At 41.3% G+C, this 20884-nt stretch overlaps 1 protein-coding gene and 3 long non-coding RNA genes across 5 annotated transcripts in view; 2 read left to right on the plus strand and 2 right to left on the minus strand.

Moving 5' to 3' along the window:
- On the plus strand, positions 1–8973 carry LOC115402867 (uncharacterized). The gene is made up of 3 exons (XR_003933169.1): positions 1–12; positions 5872–5874; positions 8847–8973. It is a non-coding gene; the product is annotated as an uncharacterized LOC115402867 (long non-coding RNA).
- nalf1b (NALCN channel auxiliary factor 1b) overlaps positions 1–20884 on the minus strand; it is an 87634-nt gene that overhangs the window by 50080 nt on the left and 16670 nt on the right. The gene's annotated exons all lie outside the window — the stretch shown is intronic.
- The window catches only part of LOC115402865 (uncharacterized), a 14021-nt gene continuing 1518 nt past the window's right edge, over positions 8382–20884 (minus strand). Inside the window, exon 3 of the long non-coding RNA XR_003933167.1 lies at positions 8382–8392. This is a non-coding gene — a long non-coding RNA (uncharacterized LOC115402865). The remainder of the gene's footprint in view (positions 8393–20884) is intronic.
- The window catches only part of LOC115402866 (uncharacterized), a 24339-nt gene continuing 16463 nt past the window's right edge, over positions 13009–20884 (plus strand). Inside the window, exon 1 of the long non-coding RNA XR_003933168.1 lies at positions 13009–13128. This is a non-coding gene — a long non-coding RNA (uncharacterized LOC115402866). The remainder of the gene's footprint in view (positions 13129–20884) is intronic.

Raw genomic sequence — 20884 nt, forward strand, 5'->3', positions numbered from 1 at the left:
TCATCTTTCTTTGTCTGTAACAGCTCTCAAAGATGTCATACAGAGAAATGCAAAATATTGAAAAGTTGATAAATCTTTTTTTTTTCTTTGTGAGAAGCCAGAAAAACACACACAGATGTCCTTCGCTGAATTAACCTCTTTTGAACCCTCCCAATGTACCCATAAGTCCTTTCAAGAAACAAAAGATGGAACCTCTCTTGCTTCTTGGTTTATCTGGTAATATAATGACTTTTTGGGGTGTATGTCTCCCTCGCTTCCTGATCAATGGTACTTTTCACAGAGAACCTACAAAACATAACTCTGAACTCACACTTGTCTCCTCAGCTTTATTATTTTTACTTCCTGACTAAATGATTGTGTTGCTGCCTAGAGAACTGTCTCTCACAATAATATGTCTTTATACACAGCCTCCATTTCACCTGTTACACCTAATATTTGTACAATTTATAGTTTTTGATTCATGTTTTTTTTTTATTTTCATGACATCAAATTCAGCAGCCTGTCTTATTATACCAATATTAATTTTACTGCCCTTGTGTTGGTAATTTATCAGGACATCTTCTGAAAAACTGCAGATAAGAGAGAATGATGACAAGCGGGAATTCCAAAATCCTGTGAGTGCTTTCGATGGACTTCAGATGCTCAGCACTTAGCAGGTTTTTGCACGTTTGTCCCTTTGCATACATAAGTTTTCTCAAGTTACTCTGGTTTTCTCCTGCAGTTTAGAGCCCCGTTTACATGACAGCGATGCTCAGAGCCGCTGAAAACACAACGCTCTGACCACGTCTCCATGTTGCTGCGGGAAAGCTGCTGCTGCTGCTGCTGCTGCTGCACACTCAAGTGACCTTGAAGTTGCCTGCAGATGCACATGTATGTCTGTTACTAGTGATCTGCTGAGGATGTCCACTGCCTTCACTCACGCTCAGCCGGCTCCCAGCACCTCCAAGTTGGACAAAGTGGTAAGAATGATATTCTAGAAAATTTGTGCAAAGAATAGTCTCCGTTTGTGGCTGCAGTGCCTCTCATAAAATGCAGATCAGCGAGATTCTGTGTTCTGATTGTACTTCTCTGCTGATTTCCGCCACACTTTGTTTTCTTCCTTTGAGTTGATTTGCTCCTGCAGGTTGGCTCAGGCTATTCTGAATGGACGAATGTCTGAATGGCTGCTGGATCAGCTGAAAGATTTGGTCAAACCAGTGTTAAAAAAAAAAAGAAAAGAAATGTTTTATTACCATGGTTACATTGAATCCATTTCAGATCCGCAGTGAAAAGACTGACCGCCTCAGTCATGGATATTAGAAATTGATGCTCTCTGTGGTTGAAGGCCGACACCGGACGTGTATCTTTTCATCAAGGTTTTTTTGTAAATTTATTCATCCATCTACATTTTCAATTAGCCCACATGTTCTCGCAGTGACAGTGTGACCCTCATACCGCTGTCTGATCGAGATAAATAGCCTCTCCAGTATTTCCAGAGCCAACACGGCACCTCGTCCCAGTTGACCACGGCAGCAGAGGAATCCTGATCAGATGTCGCTTCAACTCCCTCCTCTCTAGAGCTTCACCTCACAGCACACCTTCACCTCTGGAAAGGCTGAAACAGTCGGCTGTATCGCTGCATACAAAACCCTCTGAGGAACTCACAATATATTCTATCCTGGTCCAAAACATTGAAATGGTTGAATTAATGAGAAAAAGGTTGAAAACTTTTAAAAAAATGCAAATAAACTATTTTGAAAACCCTTGATTTAACATCAAAATTGTATAACTAGACACTTTAGACTATACCTAAAGACTAAGTTGACCTGCAGTCCCCACTGTTTTCAAAATAATTCTTTGTATATTTGTCTAAACACATAAAAAGAATTAATTAATAACTTCATCAATTCCTGCTTCCTCCTACCAAAAGTACATGACAATTTGCATGAATATCAAAGCCAAAATAAATTGTTTGATATTCAAATATTCAAAATTTGGTCTTAAGAACATAGAAAAATAACATATTTTCCTTTTTTTTTTAAAATAAATATGTCCAAGATGAGGAGTTCTTTTGCAGTATAAATGGCCTTATTCTCAATGCTCATACATTCGTTATTCTGTTGTTACACAGTATGATTGTTAAATGATTGATTGAATAAATATTCAACAACTGCAGGACTGTGCTTCACTGGCAAAGCTGCAGAAAAAGGTCTGCAACCCTTAAACCAAAGAGTGTTTTTCCTTAGCTATTTTAGACTTTTTAGCTTTCTTTTTAAAAATCCACTTAAGTGTTGGACCTTTTAATTACTTTTTTTTTTTGTGTGTGTGTGATTCTAGCCATTTCACATGATCAATCGTTTCTGTTCAAAGAATTTAGTGAAATATTCATGGGGCCACTTTTGAGAGGAGCCACGCGGCTCCACAGTTGCAGGCCTCTGGTCTATTACACTGTAATGTCTGTTGTAATAAACAATGACACAGAAGTAACTTTGTTGGCTGAGACAAACATGCAAAACTGCCAACAAACGCACTACAAAACAATATGCTTAGCAAAGCTGGTGCTGATGCTAGGATGACTGGACCAACTCATCGCCAAAACGCAGGCAGTTACCCTCTTCCTAACTGGATTATCAATAATCAATAGTGATTATGGGGCGGAGCTGCCTTGGCCTTTAGCTGCCTGGAACGTGCCAGGAGTCAGGAGTCAGTAATCACTACATCGGAGGGTTGCAGAGGGCCAGAGTCTTTCCTCGGCCAAATGGCGCTCCTGCCAGGTCATCACAATCTTGTCCAACAACTCAAATCATCCACACACCAGTGTACACACACAAGATATGGCCAACTCGATGAAACACTGATCACATATTTGGCGTACAAATAAAAATGGATCACTGTCGCCGGCAGACGAATCAGGTGAAGTTTATTATTGTATTGCAGAGAATTGGACCAACAAGCCTGGGAAAATTACTGAAAGGCATCATGAAAACTGACTTCTGTGGAGAGAAAGACCACAAACGGAACACATTCTGCTCATTATGAATGGTAAGAGCTTTATATTATACTATGTTTTATAAAAGCTACTGTTCCTGCTATTGTTCTTATTGTCAGGAAATGGAAATTCACCCACACCTGTTGACCACAGTGATCTGTTGCTCCTGCTTTCAGCCCATGCATTACCTTTGACCTCAGAGAATCAGAATTCTACATCCTAATTAAAAAGAAAAAAAAACCATCAAACTTTGCATAGTAATGACTACAAACTCTGCGAGACAATGCTGCAAGTGCAGGTAAAAAAAACATTAACTGTGGCCTCTCATAGAAGACTGTTATCCAGAAAACACAGGTTTCCGACCAAGGGCCTAAACACAAAGGAAAAGGAAAGATGAAGAATAGGAACTCTAAAAAAGGATAAGCGTTTGAAAACAGGTACAAAGACCGTTGTAGCAACCAATAATGTTATAATAGCCAACAACGCAGTAGAGAGAGAGAGAGAGAGAGAGAGAGAGAGAGAGTGCTGCAGAGTGATGATTAAGATGACCATGTCATCCACGACAGTGAAGCCCCTTTTCCACTTGTAACTACTTAATGATAATGATGATAATAATAATGTGTTGGTTTTATGCAGCACTTCTCAGGACACTGAAAGTCGCTTTACAGTTGCATTTTTCATTCTCTCCATACTCAGTGGAGGTAAGCTATGAATGAGGCCACATCTGAGCTGGGGTAGACTGACAGAGGCAAGGCAGTCTGCCCCATCAGCCCCTCAGACCACCACCAACCACTCACCCTCACACTGAGCTCGATGGAGTGACCCGTCACAATTTCGGGTAACCTTGATATGACGGAATATTGACAGAAAACAAGACAAACAAGACAAAACTAGCAAGGTTTCAAAGCAAAAGAACCACAGAAACACTTCAAGCATTGAAGACTGGGAACAGGATGTGAATAAGACACAGAGAAAACAACCTCAGACTATGAATTTAACTCATGGCGTCCTCTCAGTCAGCAGAGATCAGATGAAAATGACAACTTCATAAAGCGGCCAGGTAATTAATGTGCTGAATCCAGAATACAAACTCAAGATTGTTCCATCAGAGGTCACAGTGGGGTCAAACTCTGACGACAGGTCAAAGCTGCCCTGTCCGACAGCTCATTAGGTCACAGAATCCATTAAGAGTTTTTCCTCAGAGCAGAGAACAACATGTACCTGCAAGAATTTAAACACACACACACACACACACACACACACACACACACACACACACACACACTACAGTATATTCATGTGATATACCTGGAAGCAAAGGTCTGATCTAAAAAAAAAAAAAAAAGGCATGAATGTGAGTTATCACTCAAGGTTATTTTCTGATCCCCCTGAGGGTTCCTTCTTGTCATGAAGACAATTAGTAGTCCTGAGTCATCGCTGGCTCGAACTGGGCGTGTAGGAGTGAAAGCTGCTAAAAACAGTAGCAACAACACCCTGTGAGAGTGAGAGCTACTGTAGATTGTTAATTCTTCAGCGCTGCTCCGTGAGGCACTGCAGGTAGGAACGGAAGACTCGCCAAAGCAGATCTAAGTGGAAATTCATTTGAAGTGCAAAAGGAGGGCTTTGAGCTCATACAGTCGCAGTTACTTAAAATGTTGAAACGGAGACGCATGTGACAGCGTTGCCTCGAATCCTGTAACAGAGCGGCGGGCCGGTTGTGTAATGCCTTAAAAGTTGTGACAGAGAGCGTGACACGCGTCCGCTTTGACTGCAGCGATCTGCTCAAGGCTCACATCAGGAGCATGAAACATCACGTAACAGGCTGAGCAAACGGATCAAGGCCAGCTCGCCACAAACTCCGCAACATATCGGTCGTTTCTGTTTGTTTTTTTCAGCACTGAGAATGAATGATGGAGGCAGATGTACAGCGAATTGGATAAGAAGGGAGATTTGGAGATGTGATTTATAATCAGAGTGGATTTGTAATAAAAGCAATTCAATTTTATTTCTATCGAACCAGATACAACACTGTCATCTCAGCGCACAAAATCCAACAATTCCACTTGAGCAAGCAATGGTAACAGCGGAAAGTTAGTTGCATGTAATTGTGAAACACTGAGAAAGCAGCCCAGAGCAGGTGTCCCGGCCGTCTAAACCTACAGCAACTCAAGTAGAAAATGACCTGGACCTGCCTTAAGTACTAGCATAAGCAAATAGAAAAGTTTTCAGTCTAAAATGATTGAAACTGGGAGCTGGTTCCACATGAGAGGAGCCTGACAGCTGGCAGCTCGGCCTCCAATTGTACTTTTGGAAAACACATGGAACCTCCAGTAAGTCAGCAGTCTGAGAGCAAAGTGTTCTGCTGGGGCGACGTGGGGCTAACAGCCCGGCGGTTCAGAAGCAACAAGTGGTTTTTGAAGGACGACAACAACAATGTGCCATAGAAAATAACAAGAGGAAGAACAGAAAGTACTAAAAGGGAAAAATTGAAGTAATTTCATCCAAATCCAAACCTCCATGACATCAAATGCAATATATCTGCTTGTGTAATGCAATATAAATGATATAATGCAGACAAATTAAAATGTACATGCATATTAAATGTTACAAATAGATAAAGGTTCTCACTTTCACCTAACTACTAATGTAATTTACTGCTCTTCAAGTATCTTTTGGAATTTAATCTTTTTTTAGAGAATACTACGCATGCAGCTACTTGATGAGAGGCAGACAGCGTACGTGTATAAGTTCAGTGCTGTCTCTCTTCTTGTTTATTATTGGTATTATTACTGTTATTATCGGTCCGTTTTTTTCGATGAAGTAGCTTTGATCACTATGCAGGGGCGGTGCATCTGATCACTCCCCGTGGAAAAAATAATTGAGCAGAAGGGCAGATGCACAAGGGGGTTTAAAGCAAAAAATTATAAATGCAGCAGGATGTTTTCAGTGAAAATCACTGTAGCCAACAAGCTGAAAAAACTCTTCTGATATTAATTTACAAAGAAAGAAAGAAAGAAAGCACTCATTAAAACACACTACCTGCGATTCTTAAGAGCCGCCACTTGACGTAAGCCTGTATTTGAATTAATGACTTTCTTGTGTCTCAAATCGCTGTGAGTATCGAAACCAATTACTGAGTATACACATAATTTACTGGGGTCGATCCCGCACTTCCACTGCGTGTGCTGCTAAACATTCACAACAAGGTTTTCAGTTCACCTCTGGGTTGAGCTCAATAAAACATCAACCGCAGTTCTCCAGTATGACTTCCTCCGTCCAAGAAGTTTATTCAAGGACTTGGAAAACCAAGACATCTGTGTTGTCTATGGCCTTTTTTTAAAAAAAAATTAATTGAGGATTTAATTACTCTACCTGTTCAAAGTGTTGTGTTGAAAATTGCAGTGCTGAAAATTGTTGTTTAATCATGAAGTCAATAAGAAAGTTTAAATGAAGGAGCCAGGATTGTAGATCGTCTGATTCCAGACAGCCGGCTGCTGCGGTGGGATTTCACTGGCTTTGTCGAGTTCTGAGGAACAAAAAAAAACCTTGACAGTTTACAGTGCGTCGTTTTTAGACCCAAAGTGACATTCTCACTTCACAACGCGCTTGTTAGAAGGTCTCAGTTTTTTTCTTCACCTCTTTCCCCGAAATAGAAAAGAGACTCAACTGAGGAAGCGTAAGAGCCACTCCCCAACACCCTGTTGTCTTTTTTCAGCAACCTGGTGGCAAAAGTTGAATCACTCAATCAGAAACATGAACGAGGTACATTTTACTCCATCTTCTCTCTCTCTGAGCGCTTCCCCAGAAGCCCGAGGTAACTTGTGGCATTTCCATGGCGTCTCTCGAGGGGAGTGAACGCCTCCCACTGCTCTCCTCAGCGCTGCCCTCCTGTCCTTGAATATCCTTAAAGCACGTCCTGACTTCGCTGTTCCGTTTAGGTCGGCATTCTGCACAGAAGCAGGCCGTTTTATCCATTTAGGCTTTGTTTTACTGACAATCTGACGTCACACTGCATAAACTATATCTCTTTTACGCTGTCAAGACAAAGCCAATGGAAAATGTTGAGCATAAATACACAGTGCTAAAGTCTGACAAACTCTTTTCTTAATTACAGTAAAATGAAATTTCAAGATTCAAGGTTCAAGATTGTGGTTCCTACATGATATCTGCCAATAGCTGGTCTTACGAGCTTTTTTGCAGCGGAAACAAGAAGCCATCCAGAAGTGGGTCGAGTCAACAAGCAGTTTCACAAAGCAAGTAAATAAGTGGCCTCGGTACATAATATCTACACTTGATAGATATTGTTAATTAGTGAATCTGCATCAGAGCTGGATTATAGTTAACACACGTCTGACTGGAACAACTAGCCTGCTGCCAACAATCTCCCCGGCTTAACAAGCGCCTGTCGCACAACTCTGACCACAACAGAACAGCTGAGCGGCACCTTGAACTGCGGCTCCTTCCACAACACTCCCTCTCTGACTGCAGAAGAAGTGCCGTAGTCCCACTACTGTATTTGTTGTGAAGCGGCGGCCATCGGAAATAGGCTGGTACAGTAAGTGATGACTGTGCCAGCCGCAATGACACCCCGGAGCCTCGAGCTACGGCGCTCTCGCTCAGAACGGAGCACAGTCTCTAATTAACTAATGAAATATTAACCACCTCTTCATTTTCCTCCCATTCTGTCTGCCTCCTTCCACAGTTTTACCCCCGTGCTCCTTATTACCCATCCTCATTAACCCCATTTTTCATGAATGTCTCCTGTTCATACATGCTGTATGGAAGTCAAGTTTCCGTACAGTGAGGTGAAGACAGGAGACGTCCTCGAATATTCTTTTCTTTACTTTCCCGCATGCTGATTCGACATGACAGTGCCATAATAATGATAGCATGACATTTAAAAACAAAGAGCGGCTGAGCAGATCTAGAGACGCGCGGTTGGTTGTTTTGTCGTTGAAAATAACTCAGATGACAAAAAAAAAAAAGGCACTTTGCAGACATATGCGCCATGTGCAATATACAGAGGAGGCCCGAAACATCAAAATGCACAAAAACTGCAGCCTCCAGGTCTGTGTGCTGCTGTGATATTGGCAGCTCGGCTCGGCGCCTATCAATAAAGCTCTGGAACAGGCCAGAGGGCCAGGACCCCATGCTGTTCTCCCAGGTGCCCGATCTATATTAAGGTGGGTTTCCAGACCAGCTGAGCTGGCAGGGGGTGCACAGCGAGGGGAGATAAGGAGGCCCGAACAGTAGCCGGCTACCTCCTGCAACGACTCTCTCATAAGGAGGCACTTATTAGACACCCGGAAAAGAGCAAAGCAGTTAACACACAACGTCCAAAAATTTCACTTACTGTCACAACAGATCGGCAAAGAGCAACGCAAGCGAATATTTTCTCTTATTTACTTCAACATGATATATGTGCTGTTATGCTTAATATGCTCTTAGTCTGTTGTAAACAACTCCTGCCCTATTAAACTATTAAATTCAGTTTATCAGTAAGTAAAGAACAGTCACATGTTTTATCTGCAACTGTAATGACATATACTGTGGTTCTCTATAAAGGGCATCTGTAAAGACTCAGGGAAACAACAGGGGCACTGGACGGCACACCCCAACATCTGCTGTCGGGCAGGTAAAATTAATTAGCAGCGGTCGTGGTTCTTGAGCTGAATCAATCATTTCAAGCAGTGCAGGCCTGAAAACAGTAATATACAGTTTCCCTTTCCTTATCCTCAAATGATTGATCCCCTTTAACGTTCACCTTTTCCACTTTATCCTTAAAAAGCTCCGCGTTCCACGCCTCTGTGAACACCTTGGTCTGTGTGTGTGAGGACCTGAGACGAGCACAACACAGCGGCTCCCGCCGTTCTCTCAGGACCCGGAGTTTTTATTAGGTGACAAAGCCCTGCTGAATGTTTCAGTGATATTACTCTGCTACTGGGGGGGACAATACTTGAAATCAGAGAGCTGAAGGCTATTTCCTGTCACTGTTGTGGGGCACAATAAACTGACGAAATCCTCAAGAACATTGTTTTTGAAGCAGGGTTTTCTGGTGAGAGTCTAACTATTTTGGGCATAACCAAATATCTGAAGGAATTATTACTCTCTACAAAATCTGTTTGCCTTTTTTTACTTAAGCGCTTGCATTGCGCTCCCATTCCCAGTGTTTCTTCAGCGTTGTTTCATGTCTTATCGATTTATTCACATTTCCCATTTCATTTCATGCATTGCTATCATGTCAGGGTTCACTGAACATTCCCATGTTTTCAGTCCTTTCTGTTCAGATTTTTTCTGATCTCTTAAAGACACATTTTTCTTCGCCTTCTCTTTTCGGGCGTGTGTGCATGCGGTCCTGCGTTCTCCTGGGTCAGTTATTCCCTCCCTTGTGCCACATCCGTGTCTCACTTCCTCCTGCTTTGGTGTTGCTGTCTGAGGATGGAAACGTACTCCAGAAGAACAGAGGAACGGGTTTTCTTGGATTTGAACAACAACACAGTTAGTTCTGGCGAGGACATTTCACATTTCGACCAAAGAATGAACATAGTTCGCACGTTTGCTTTTCTGCATCAACCACGCTCGCTTCGATTATGTGACCAATCAGACACCACGTGACAAAAACCCAGATGATGCGTTGAGAGCAAACTTACAGTTGTAGTCGTGTGGAGTCCATTTTACCTGAGAGACTGCTGAAGTACATCATTTCGATTGCTTATGCAGGGGTGTCAAATATATGGCCAGCAGACCAATATCAGCCATTAAAAGAAAAGGCATTAATTTAAATCTTTAATGAAAGTGAGCGCTGTCTCTAATTTATTCATTAATTTATTGGGCGTTGCACTATTTTCCGAAGAGTATCCAAAGCACCCCTGAAAGCAATGTAGTGGTGGAAGGTAATTGCCCTGCGGTGAATTAGCATCACAGTCGTACTGTTAGGGCGTGTTTGTGAGAATCCATGCTGAAGGCTGCAGAAATTGGGTTTCCTGAAAGGTGACAGGCCGACAGAAAAAAACACGGCGGCAGATCGCGTTTACAGCTTTCAGCAGATTTGCCCAATAAAGCACAAAGTCATCTCCTGTATGTTTGGATGCAACAAAACATGATGAGAGAAAACAATCCAACGTAGGAGGAAATGGCTTTTGGACATTAACTTGTATTTTCAATCATTAAAGAAAGGCAAACTTTGAGATTGCATCTACTTTTTTCAAAATCTTCTCATAGTTCTTGTTTTAAAATAAAGAAAAATATTAGGAGTTGTCTTCATTCATTGGTTTTTCTATCATTTGAATAATTCAGACAACTAGAGATGGCATTAGGCCATAAGTGCTCCCTGATCTACTGTATATAATGAGTTCTGGACCCTGATCTAGTGGTTGAATAAGCCAGTAAATTAAATATTTGTCAGCTTTAACTATTATTGGGGGAACGAAATACACGCTGAGACTAAAGAGTCTGGAAGGATCAGACCAACTGTGAACTTCAACTTTGGAATTTTCAGCATCGTCAACATTATTTCTTTCAACTGTAACTAAATCTCATGATCACTCCCAATATTGTGTTGGGTTTTCCTTCCAAATATCACCAAAGAGCCCATAAAGAGCTTGCAGTCGGAGGCAATAGCACAAAAAAATACTCAATCTGCAACTCAAAAATGCTTCATTATCATAGCAGTTGCTCAAGTGGCTTGAACAACTGCTATGATAATGAAGCATTTTCTGTATCCAAATGGATTCAAGATTTGATTCAATCAGATTTGCATGAAATTGCTTTATAACGGAGCAGTCACCAATGTTCCCCATCATCCTTGGAGAACCTGAGAGTCCCTTTTCTCTGTGTTTCTCTGCTGGGCACACCTGGAGCGGAGCGGGCCTAGCTTTCATCACCCGAGAACGATAACATCAGGCTTCAGAGAGGACAAAACACACACAGGTGCACAGCCGACAGAGGCTCTCCCATCGCTCTCCGCCAGCGTGCGAAGCGACAAACACACACACACACGCACACACACACAAACACACACACTTACAGGGGCAAACCTCTGACAGCTAAGGGGAAGCCTTATGATAGCAGGTGTGACAGGCACCCACAGCTGTTCTCATAAAATTTTAAACAGGAATCTCTGCATACACCGCAGAACAGTGCGACCTTTAATCTAATAATAATGGATTGTGCAGTTGCTCTGGAAGATTACGCACATTAAAGACCAATTTGGGCTGTTGAACAGGCCGAAGACGGCTGACTGTCCCGCATTTCTTCCATATCAGAGCAAAATCTGTATCTTATGTGCTGTTAGTTACCCGTTTTCATTTTTTTTGTTTTCACATGTATCCTTCAGCTTAATATGCTAAACAAATAATTATTTCCATTCTCCTTTACGCTTCATTCAGAAACAACTCACAGGATATTTTCTGAAATCTTGTTTTATGTCACAAATTTACCACAAAACAAGTAACAAACTCATTAAAATACACTTGACAAAATGAAATCCATGAGATGTAAGTTCACTTTAGCTCTAAAAAAAACAGATACAAGTGTACAAGTTATAAGAGTTCAAAGAAAAGAATTACTTCTGTCAAGTTTTAGAATCTGTCTGTGTTAAAACACCCAATGAATATTGCTCAACAGCTAACATTTGATCTGGTAATCCAACTGACTGTTGATGTCTCACTGAAGCATCTGTGTTTCTGATGGACGTTGTGGTTCATAGTTTCTGGGCCTCTAATGCTATGAACTGAGTTGCATCTCCCAAACACAGAACACAGTCGCACTGGATATCACACTCCAAACTATGGATCACGTCAGACAGGGGTAGAAAGTCGGATTGATATACTTTATTAAACTATCGTAACAAAGAACACAAGGGGAAATGAAAATTTAAAAGATGGCGCCTAATTTGTCTGAGAACATATTTGTCGTTGCATGAATCTCAGTGGGAGGGCGCAGCGAGAGATACTGCTGAACTGAAGGAATTGCGGTCGGCCACCGAGCGTTCGCCGGAATGAAAGCTGCCCCTGAGGCATAATGAATAAAGAACCACTCTGCACATGTTCCATTAATCATATTACAAGACTTATTGACAGCAGATACAGTCGGCACACTGACCAGGGAAAAACTGTCTCAAGTCATCACCGCAACTGCAATCAATTCTCATCCTATGTGGTAAATTCTCTTCTATTAATCTCTGTAAACATTAGGAACACCACAAATGTTTGCATCTGAGGTAGACTTTCAAGGTACTCTACATCAGTTTTTGTTTTTCAGATGAATTTTAACTGTTACGCTCTCCAACTGAGGACGAGAGGTGGTAACAGCTACTGACACCTGAAAATGTCACCAAACAGGGAAACAACTGAACGGCTCATATACTTCTCCAAAACCTTTATCTTGTGCTTGTGGGCTAAATGTTTATGAAGATCTGCTCTCAGTAGGTATGTTTATTCAACTTCAAGAGTGTCAGATTAATGGGAAAGTATTGATTGGACATGGATAGTGTTCTTTTTGCTTCCTGACTGAACAGAGTGGAGCAGGTTTGGACTTCATGAAGAATATATCGTTCACAATTACATTCAGACATATGAATTTAGCTTCATCTCAGTTTAAGCAGCCCCTGTCTGACTTTAAATTGTAACAATCTGTTTTTTTTCACTGTTTCCTGATTTTTTTCACAACTTTCTTATTCTTTGCTCAGTAGGAGGCCATTTGATTTATGTGGCAAAATAAAAGAACTGTGAACAGTGACTTTGATTTATTGACTTCACTAAAGTGTAACAGCAGAGGTATTTCATAGAAAAGTGCACTGAACATCCAACAGGAGGACTGAAGGCAGATTACAGACTGGTGACAGATTGCTGCAGACTGAATCTTACTGTCATATGACCTCCTATCTGTCATTTTTGCATCATATTTGTGTTACCAGCTTATTTTTCGCTCCTAATAAACATCCTGCTGAAGATCCAAAACTGTGTGAGTCATAAGCAGAAAGCAAGACGGACTGCTGGCTCACAGATCTGCCATGTGAACAGAGTTAATGACAGAAAGCCCACAACTCCCCATAATAAGAACAATCCACTTTTCGAAAGTGACTTATGTTAAAATTCTTGCATTTGTAGTTGACGTGTCACAATAATATTAATCATTCTTCTTTTATACAGCTTTATCCAGTCCAGAGTTGCATTGCTCTGGAGACAATCCCACCCCATAATGGGTTTTTTCTCACAAGAATAAACATTTGTTTGAGGTTTTTTGGGCATAAAGTGGCATATAGCTGTGAGTTTATGTGATTATCTGTCTTTCTGTGTTTGCTCTGCGATGGACTGGTGACATGTTGAGAGTGTACCCTGCTCTGCCCCAAAGTCCCCTGGGATCACCTCCAGCAGGGTCAGGTGTGTTCTGTAATCTATCATCCAGTGTTTTCCCAGTCAACAAACAACATGCAAACGACATAAAGATGTGAATTTTCACATATATAAAACTCAAAAAGAGCAGATTTTTCTCCTGTTCCCATGAAATGGTTCTGACTTCAGCATGTATTTCTGTAGCATCTCCAGATCTTTTTTCTGATAGCAGAACATGTGACGTTCTCTCTCCATTGATCTCACATCCTGATGTGTTTCCAGATATTATTTTGAGGCACTGAAAAAAATACTGAACTAGAATTTGGCACTCAGAGAGCGCAGACCTCCGCCACAGGTCAAATCAGTCACCAAGCCACGCCGCACGCCGCATGCCCCCTGTCAGCGGGCCTGCCCAGCTATGTGAAAGACTGCCTTATCTCTCAATGATAAAGAATCCTTTAAAAAATTCCTGGATCCACACAGTGATCCAGATCGTCACCAAAATTGAATGGATTCTAAGTTAGCCCAAGACCCACCTTTCCACAAAGTTTCATTGCAATCCGTCCATTATTTTTTCCGTAATGTTGCTAACAAACCAACCAACCAGCAAACCGAGGTGATTCCATAACCTCCTGGCGGAGGTAATCAACAGTATGTACTGACCTGACCTCTGCCGAGTGAAGACTACAGCCTGCAACTGTTAAACCACAGTGAATAAAGCTTTTTTATAATCCACATCACAAATTTGGATTTGTAAATCTCATTATCGCTGGCGTGCCAACTTACATGTCTCACATTGTCCCAAACCAGGCAGTAAATTTTGGTCAAGAGCCATTAGATCCAACACTGACTTTAACATTAAAAGAGATGATCATTTAGGGCTCCACAGATAATAAAAAGATTCGACTGAGGCCTGCCAGTTACAGCCTTTGACTGTGATATTCATATAAATTTACTGCTATATATATATATATAGGTATATACACACACACGCACACATGCACACTTGACCGCAGCTAGAGGAGATGGTTGGAGGTTGACCTTGGCGTTGAAATCAATTTGCTGCTCCAGATCAGCATGGCTCTTTCAGAGATCTCCCCTGGGGTTGCACGGATGGAGCTTTGACACTAGTTAGAGAGGTGAAGAAAAGCACCATTCACTGCATTTACAGGAAAAAGACATTACCCAGGCTGCCGTCTGAATCCCCTTCAGCTGGACTGATCATGGCTTGATTCCCGCTGCGTTTGCTGAACAGTTATTAAGAGGCAAAGACCTGGAGGACATAATAATAATTATTATCTTTCGAGAGCTTACACTAAAAGACTCGTTTAATAAATATGTTTTTCAGGTTTCTTGGTTCTTCAGTCAAGGGATCTGCTGCATTTCTTCAGAAGAAGATTGGCTAAAACCTGAACGTGGTCATTTCATGAACTGACATGGAAATGTGATATTTTCTTGCTTTTTGCACAAGATACAACATAAATGCTGCTTTATGATGACAAGCTTACGGCTTCTTGCTCAATAAGCAAGTACAATGGGTCTTCTCACTAGTTTGAAGGCCTAGTATTATAATATCGCAGGTAAGAATTATTATTTTCCCTTGTAGTTGCCAAACAGTTGTGGTAAGTGTGACGCTTTCTTGCAAAATAGTGAGTCTAAGGCCATAGAAATACGACAAGTGGGAGTATTCTGAGAGCTGTAACAATGGGATCTGACATGCTTTCAAGTGGATTTCAGTCAAAGACTGATTTAATTTTAAGGTTCAGTTGAAACGTCCTGTTTTTTTAAAAAAAAAAAAACATCTGATTTTAATGCTTAAAGGAATACTCCGAAGATTTTGGACCCACGCCCTATCCCTCTCATTTACAGAGTTAGATAAGCTCATAAATACCTTTGTTGTGTCCGTTCGTCCAGCCGCAGGCTCCCAGCTGTTAGCATCGTAGTTAGCTTAGCTCAACTACCGCAGGTGAAGAGGAGACAGAGCCAGACTGAGGAAGTGGACAAAATACTCCTTCCAGTGGTCCAGGGGACGGCGTATTAGCACGTGAAGTAAATCCGAATGGTTATAAAGCATTTTAAAAGACGTGTTATCTTTTCAATCCGTTAAAATAACGTTTTGATCCACACAAACCTGCGCATGCGCAGTGCTCCACGGAAGGATATACCGGAGCACAGCAGCAGAAGCATAGACTCAGCCGCTGTGCGCCTGGTATATCCTTCCGCAGCGCACTATGCTTGTGCAGGTCTGTGTGTATCAAAACACTATTTTAAGGGATTGAAAAGAAAACACGTCTTTTAAAATGTTTTATAACCATTCGGATTTACTTTGCGTGCTAAAACGCCGTCCCCTGGACCGCTGGAAGGAGGATTATGTCCACTTTCTCAGTCTGGCTCTGTCTCTTCGTCAACTGCTAACAGCTGTTAGCCAGGCACTGGACGAACAGACACAAAAAAGGTATTTATGAGCTTATCTCACTTTGTAAATGATAGGGATAGGGCATGGGTCCAAAATCTTCGGAGTATTCCTTTAAGCATTAACTGTGTTGAGGGTTTTCATCCTGTTTAAAATCAAATAATGTTTTTCTTCACTCAAGATTATCATTATTATTGTCATTATTATTACTATTATTATTATTATTATTATTATTATTATTATTATTATCATTATTATTACTGTTATTATACTAATCAACTATCATACAACTCTCTTTGTTTAATAAAGCCCATTACATTATGCTGTTTACATGATTGTACTTCAGAAATCGGTTAAAGATCAGATTTCTAGTGCGCATGTTCATCGTTCCTGTGAAACAACCGGAGTCCTTTTCATCTTTAAACAGCGTTCCAGGAAAATCTTCATCATCAGTCACATATTATCTATATGCATGAATGTATTAATAGCAAAGGATGAAGAATAAAATGTTATATTGGTTAAGAACACATTTGTTATGGGCACAGATAGACTGTGTGAAATTATATGTCACTTTCTACATTAAATATTGACAAAAACTGATATCAAACATACTAAAAGTGAAATTCCAACCGAATGCCTTTATATTGCAGGATTAAGCGTTCCATCTTGAATACATTAATGCATTAACCTTTATTAATTAGGGAAGATTTTCACTCTATTTATAAACCCACTTTGCCAGGCTGAGCTTAAAAATTGCTTGTTAAAACTTTGAGACAGCGTGTTGAAAGGACACGACTAATGAACTTTTGTTTTTTACGTCTTAAATATCTCATTTGGTCTCATAATGACAGCAGGAAAAGAACAAAAAAATAACTAAATAGTTTCTTAATTGCATTTAAATCTCGATGAGGAAGTTTATGTTTTATCACATCTCTGAATTTGTAAAGGTGTGTGTGCGTGCGTGTGTGTGTAGCATGAGCAAATTGAATGGTTACAGCGTGTCACCGCCTGCATGCTTTAACAGAAACAGTGTACATGACCTAAGTGTAATTATGCTGCGGCAGAACAAGCACCACTCAGCGTGCCGCGGCGATAAAATACAGTGGCGGTAATCAGCATCTCTGCATGACTCAGTGAACCTCTCTCATTCACTCCGACCGGAGAAGAACAATATTTCTACACATCAGCCTTGCTGTGGATGCTTTTCAACGCAGCCGGTCTCTTTATGAAATCCCTTCAGGCTTCCCCTTAAACTGGCAAGTCGCTGAATCTTTACCCTTCACCTGGAAACAGGGCTTCACCAGAAAGTGCTGCGACTCAACTGTCCACACAAACAAGTCATCCGTCCATCTTCACTCAACATGCAAACGCCACACAGAAAAGCCCAGCTGGGACTCAAACCCAACACCCTTTTTTTTTTTGCTGTGCAGGGAGAGTGCTAACTTCTGCACCATCTGAACTTGATTTCACCCTAAAAATATTTGATTAATTTTGAAGGAAGATCTCAAAGTTTGTCCCCCTGATGACGTGAGTCCCCGTGGGTTCGAGGACACTCATGTCTCAATATCGAAGAAGAAATCACACATGGATGCCCGCTGTTCTCATGCCTTCTGGGTTAATGTCATTCCCAAAAACAAAAACAGTATTTTCCTCCTCTTGGGGACCTTCATCATTTTTTATCCTTGCAGTAGGAAGAAGCCGTTGAGTTGCTCTCTCTCTCTCTCTCTCTCTCTCTCGCTCTCTCTCTCTCTCTCTCTCTCTCGCTCTCTCTCTCTCTCTCTCTCTCTTTCTTTCTTTTCTTTGCAAAAGTGCATTGATTTGGGACATAATTTGATTCCCCATGAGTCAGTGTGCCATCGGGCTGATGTCCCCACCAGTATAGATAAACAAATCTAACTGCATTCACACGGATACACACACACACACACACACACACACACACACACACACACACACACAAACACACTTGGGTACATCATCACACACAGAAAATAAGTTTAGCACAAAGGCCAGAAAATAAATCTATCTCCACACCAGTGGAGATCTCGCTATGTTAACAGATAACAAATAAAAAGGCAGAATTTGTGAGCTCCGTGCTTGCAGCAGTGCTGGTATTGAAGAGAGAATGCTGCATAATGAAAATCAAAGACCCCCATTTCCTGCAGAAAAAGGGATTTCTCCAGCAGCAGGTGTGGAATGTTCTTTCCCCCCCCCCCCCCCCCTCAGAGATTCAGTGTTTGTCTCAGCCTCTGACCCTTGAAATGTATTCTTGTCTTTCTAGTGGTCTCTGTCTCAGTCTCTCACTCCTCTGCCTGCTGCAGGAAAACTGCAGATCTGCGTCACCAAGGACACAAGAGACAAGACTGATGGATCTGTATCAACATTTACACTCCTTTTCTTTCTTTCACTTTTGGCTGCCTTTTCACCAAACGTGCATTTAAGAAAAATAAAAAAAAAAAACAAAAAAATGCAAAGGGACTATTTGGCAGCATGATAGATCTGATCTGAATTTCAGAGTCCAGAGAGGACTGACTCCATCCTCACATTACTAAATGACCATGATGGATATACGCTCTGTGCCAAATGAAAGTTAATCAGTTCTGTGTGAACAGTGTCAAACAGCTCGATGAGGTGTGGATTTCATTTTACAGCTTCAAAGGTTTAGAAACCCTGCTGAAGTATAGCGACCTACTGCATGTTCACATTATTTGGTTGTACTTCTCTCAGTTAGCATGCTGGCATAATCCTGTCCTGTATCCGATGTTAAAGAGACAATGTTAAGCGTTATATGTACCGATCAGTTCAAACATTTGATTTCACACAGAAGAGGCATGAGTTCAGCATCCCCGTCTCATCCTGACCTACTTCTCACATTGTTTTACTAAACATCCCCGCTGCTAGAAACAGCCCGGGCCTTCTAGGCGTGGAGCGCTCCCAGTCCAAATGCCTGTTAGAGAAGTATTTACAGGTGGTTCATTCTGCTTTTTCACGAAATAAAAAGATCAACGCCACATTTTTCCACTCAGTTTCAACCCATTTCCTGTTACCATAGCAACTCATCTCTTCCTTCTTCTCAACCATTCCTCTTCTCTACTTTTTCTTCATCATTCATCAAGCCTTAGTCAGCATAAGCCTCGTCAAATATGACTCTTATGAGATGGGTTTTATTTTGTGGGGCAGTGAGATGCCTCTGCTCATCCGTGTGAATCATATTTCAGTTATTTCCAGGTTGGGATTTGTTGGGGGAATAGGGGGATGTACCCTCCCCTGGTCTCCATATCATTATCTTTATGGAAGGAGGGATTAAACACTTTCACACTGATTAAAGCTACTTCACAGGCAGACCATAAATCCGTATTTATAGAGAAAAACACATCTTTAACTAAGATATGTCTCGCATCAGGAAGTCATCTTTAATACTGAACTTTTGGAATGCTTTTTCTTTAGGGAAGCACAATATATCACAAACATATTACATTTTACAACTGAATGAAGGGCAGCTTATCGTTTTCACGCTCTGTAAATTCAACATGACAGAAGACAAAATGAGATTCTTTCCCCAAATTTGTGATTAGCTCATTGAATAAATGAGAAAAGAACAATTTTAACCAACATAAATTACTCAAAGGTATTTGAGGTTAAAGGTATTTATTGTAAATGACACGGTTATCGCAAAGCTTCTTTATGACATATTGTGCAGCAGTAATCTTCCATATTGAAAGATGCCAGTTTTTCATGCAGACCTTGTGGCGATTTTTCAGTCTCGCTACAAGAGATGCATCGTGGGAAGGGCTGGTCAGGCACAGTGCAGCATGTGAGGCTGAAGTAATCAGATTACGGTGGAAGGGGATCGGGACACATTCCGGAAATGATTATTTGCCGTATAGATTGTTCAACAGTTTTAAAAACTACAATACAATCATTTCAAAGAATCCATCTTTTTTCTGATGGTACATTCCCTTCTCTTTATTGAAAATATTATAAATAGTATGCAATCTTTAAATCTTTAAATTGGGTTTTATAAGGAAAATAGCGAGAAAAAAACCTCATTCTGGTTTCCTCACAAAGTTTTTTTTCCTAAGTACTTTTTAAAAGCGCATCCTCTTTAGCTGAAGCAGCTGTGTACTGTTGTTTATCTAATTTTGTCACCATGAGTAATGAAGCCACCAGCACATTAATAACTAAGAAAAGAAGATGAGGAAAGCGGGTGTGAGGAATCATTCAAACTGTTAACTCAGGCCTTTACACTCTCCTCTCTAACACACACGCACACACACACACACTGGGTAGACGTCTCCGCGGTGGATGTGTCGCTGGTGTCTTCACAGTGACATTGGTGCTGAGTTACAGTGCTAATGAGAACTTTAATGTCACCCACACACTGAATCCTGGCCGACAGATTAGAGCTGTGATTACACTGAGCCCCAAGAACACACAGCAACGCTGTTATACATACCGACACGAGCGCCACGCACACACTCTAATCACAGTCACACACATCAACACACACGCTGAAATGGGGTTGAAGTTTCGCCGGCAAAGGCCAGTAATAGCATCTTGTGTTCTGCATGTGATCGTGGTCTTTCTGCGGTTTCGCACGGCGTCTGTTGCTGCTTCAGGAGTGAGTGTCGCACGAGCAGAAACTCAGACAGGCAGTGAGGGATGCTCCAGTAAAGACGTTTGGATCAGCAATCTATCCATTTATTTTTCACACCAGAGTCAATCACACAGGGTGATCTAAGCTATCATCAGACTGGTCCTGCTCAGGGAGAACATGCAAACCACACATAGAACAAGTGGAGCAAACTGGGACCTTCTCACTGGGAGGTAGGAGTGCCCTCCACTATTGATTCCCAACTATTAATACCACCGTATTGCTTCTGATTTTCGATGAACGATTTCATAAAACATAATTTAGCGACTTATTATTGTTTTGTAACATGACAAACCTCAGTCCAGAGAGGGCCCTGAATCCAAAAGAACACACCGATGAACACGCAAACACACACACACACGGTTTATGACCTACATCTACATGAAGACCACCTCCATTCAGCATTCTACTCTGTTTCCATATTGCATTTTATCTTTGACGTGAAAGTACCCAGCATTGCTTTGAATCGCCTCTCATAAACAAACCTCAAGCAACTTTAGCTGAAACACTACAGA

Source organism: Salarias fasciatus, chromosome 16 (assembly GCF_902148845.1).
Source record: "Salarias fasciatus chromosome 16, fSalaFa1.1, whole genome shotgun sequence".
NCBI classification, from domain to species: Eukaryota; Metazoa; Chordata; class Actinopteri; order Blenniiformes; family Blenniidae; genus Salarias; species Salarias fasciatus.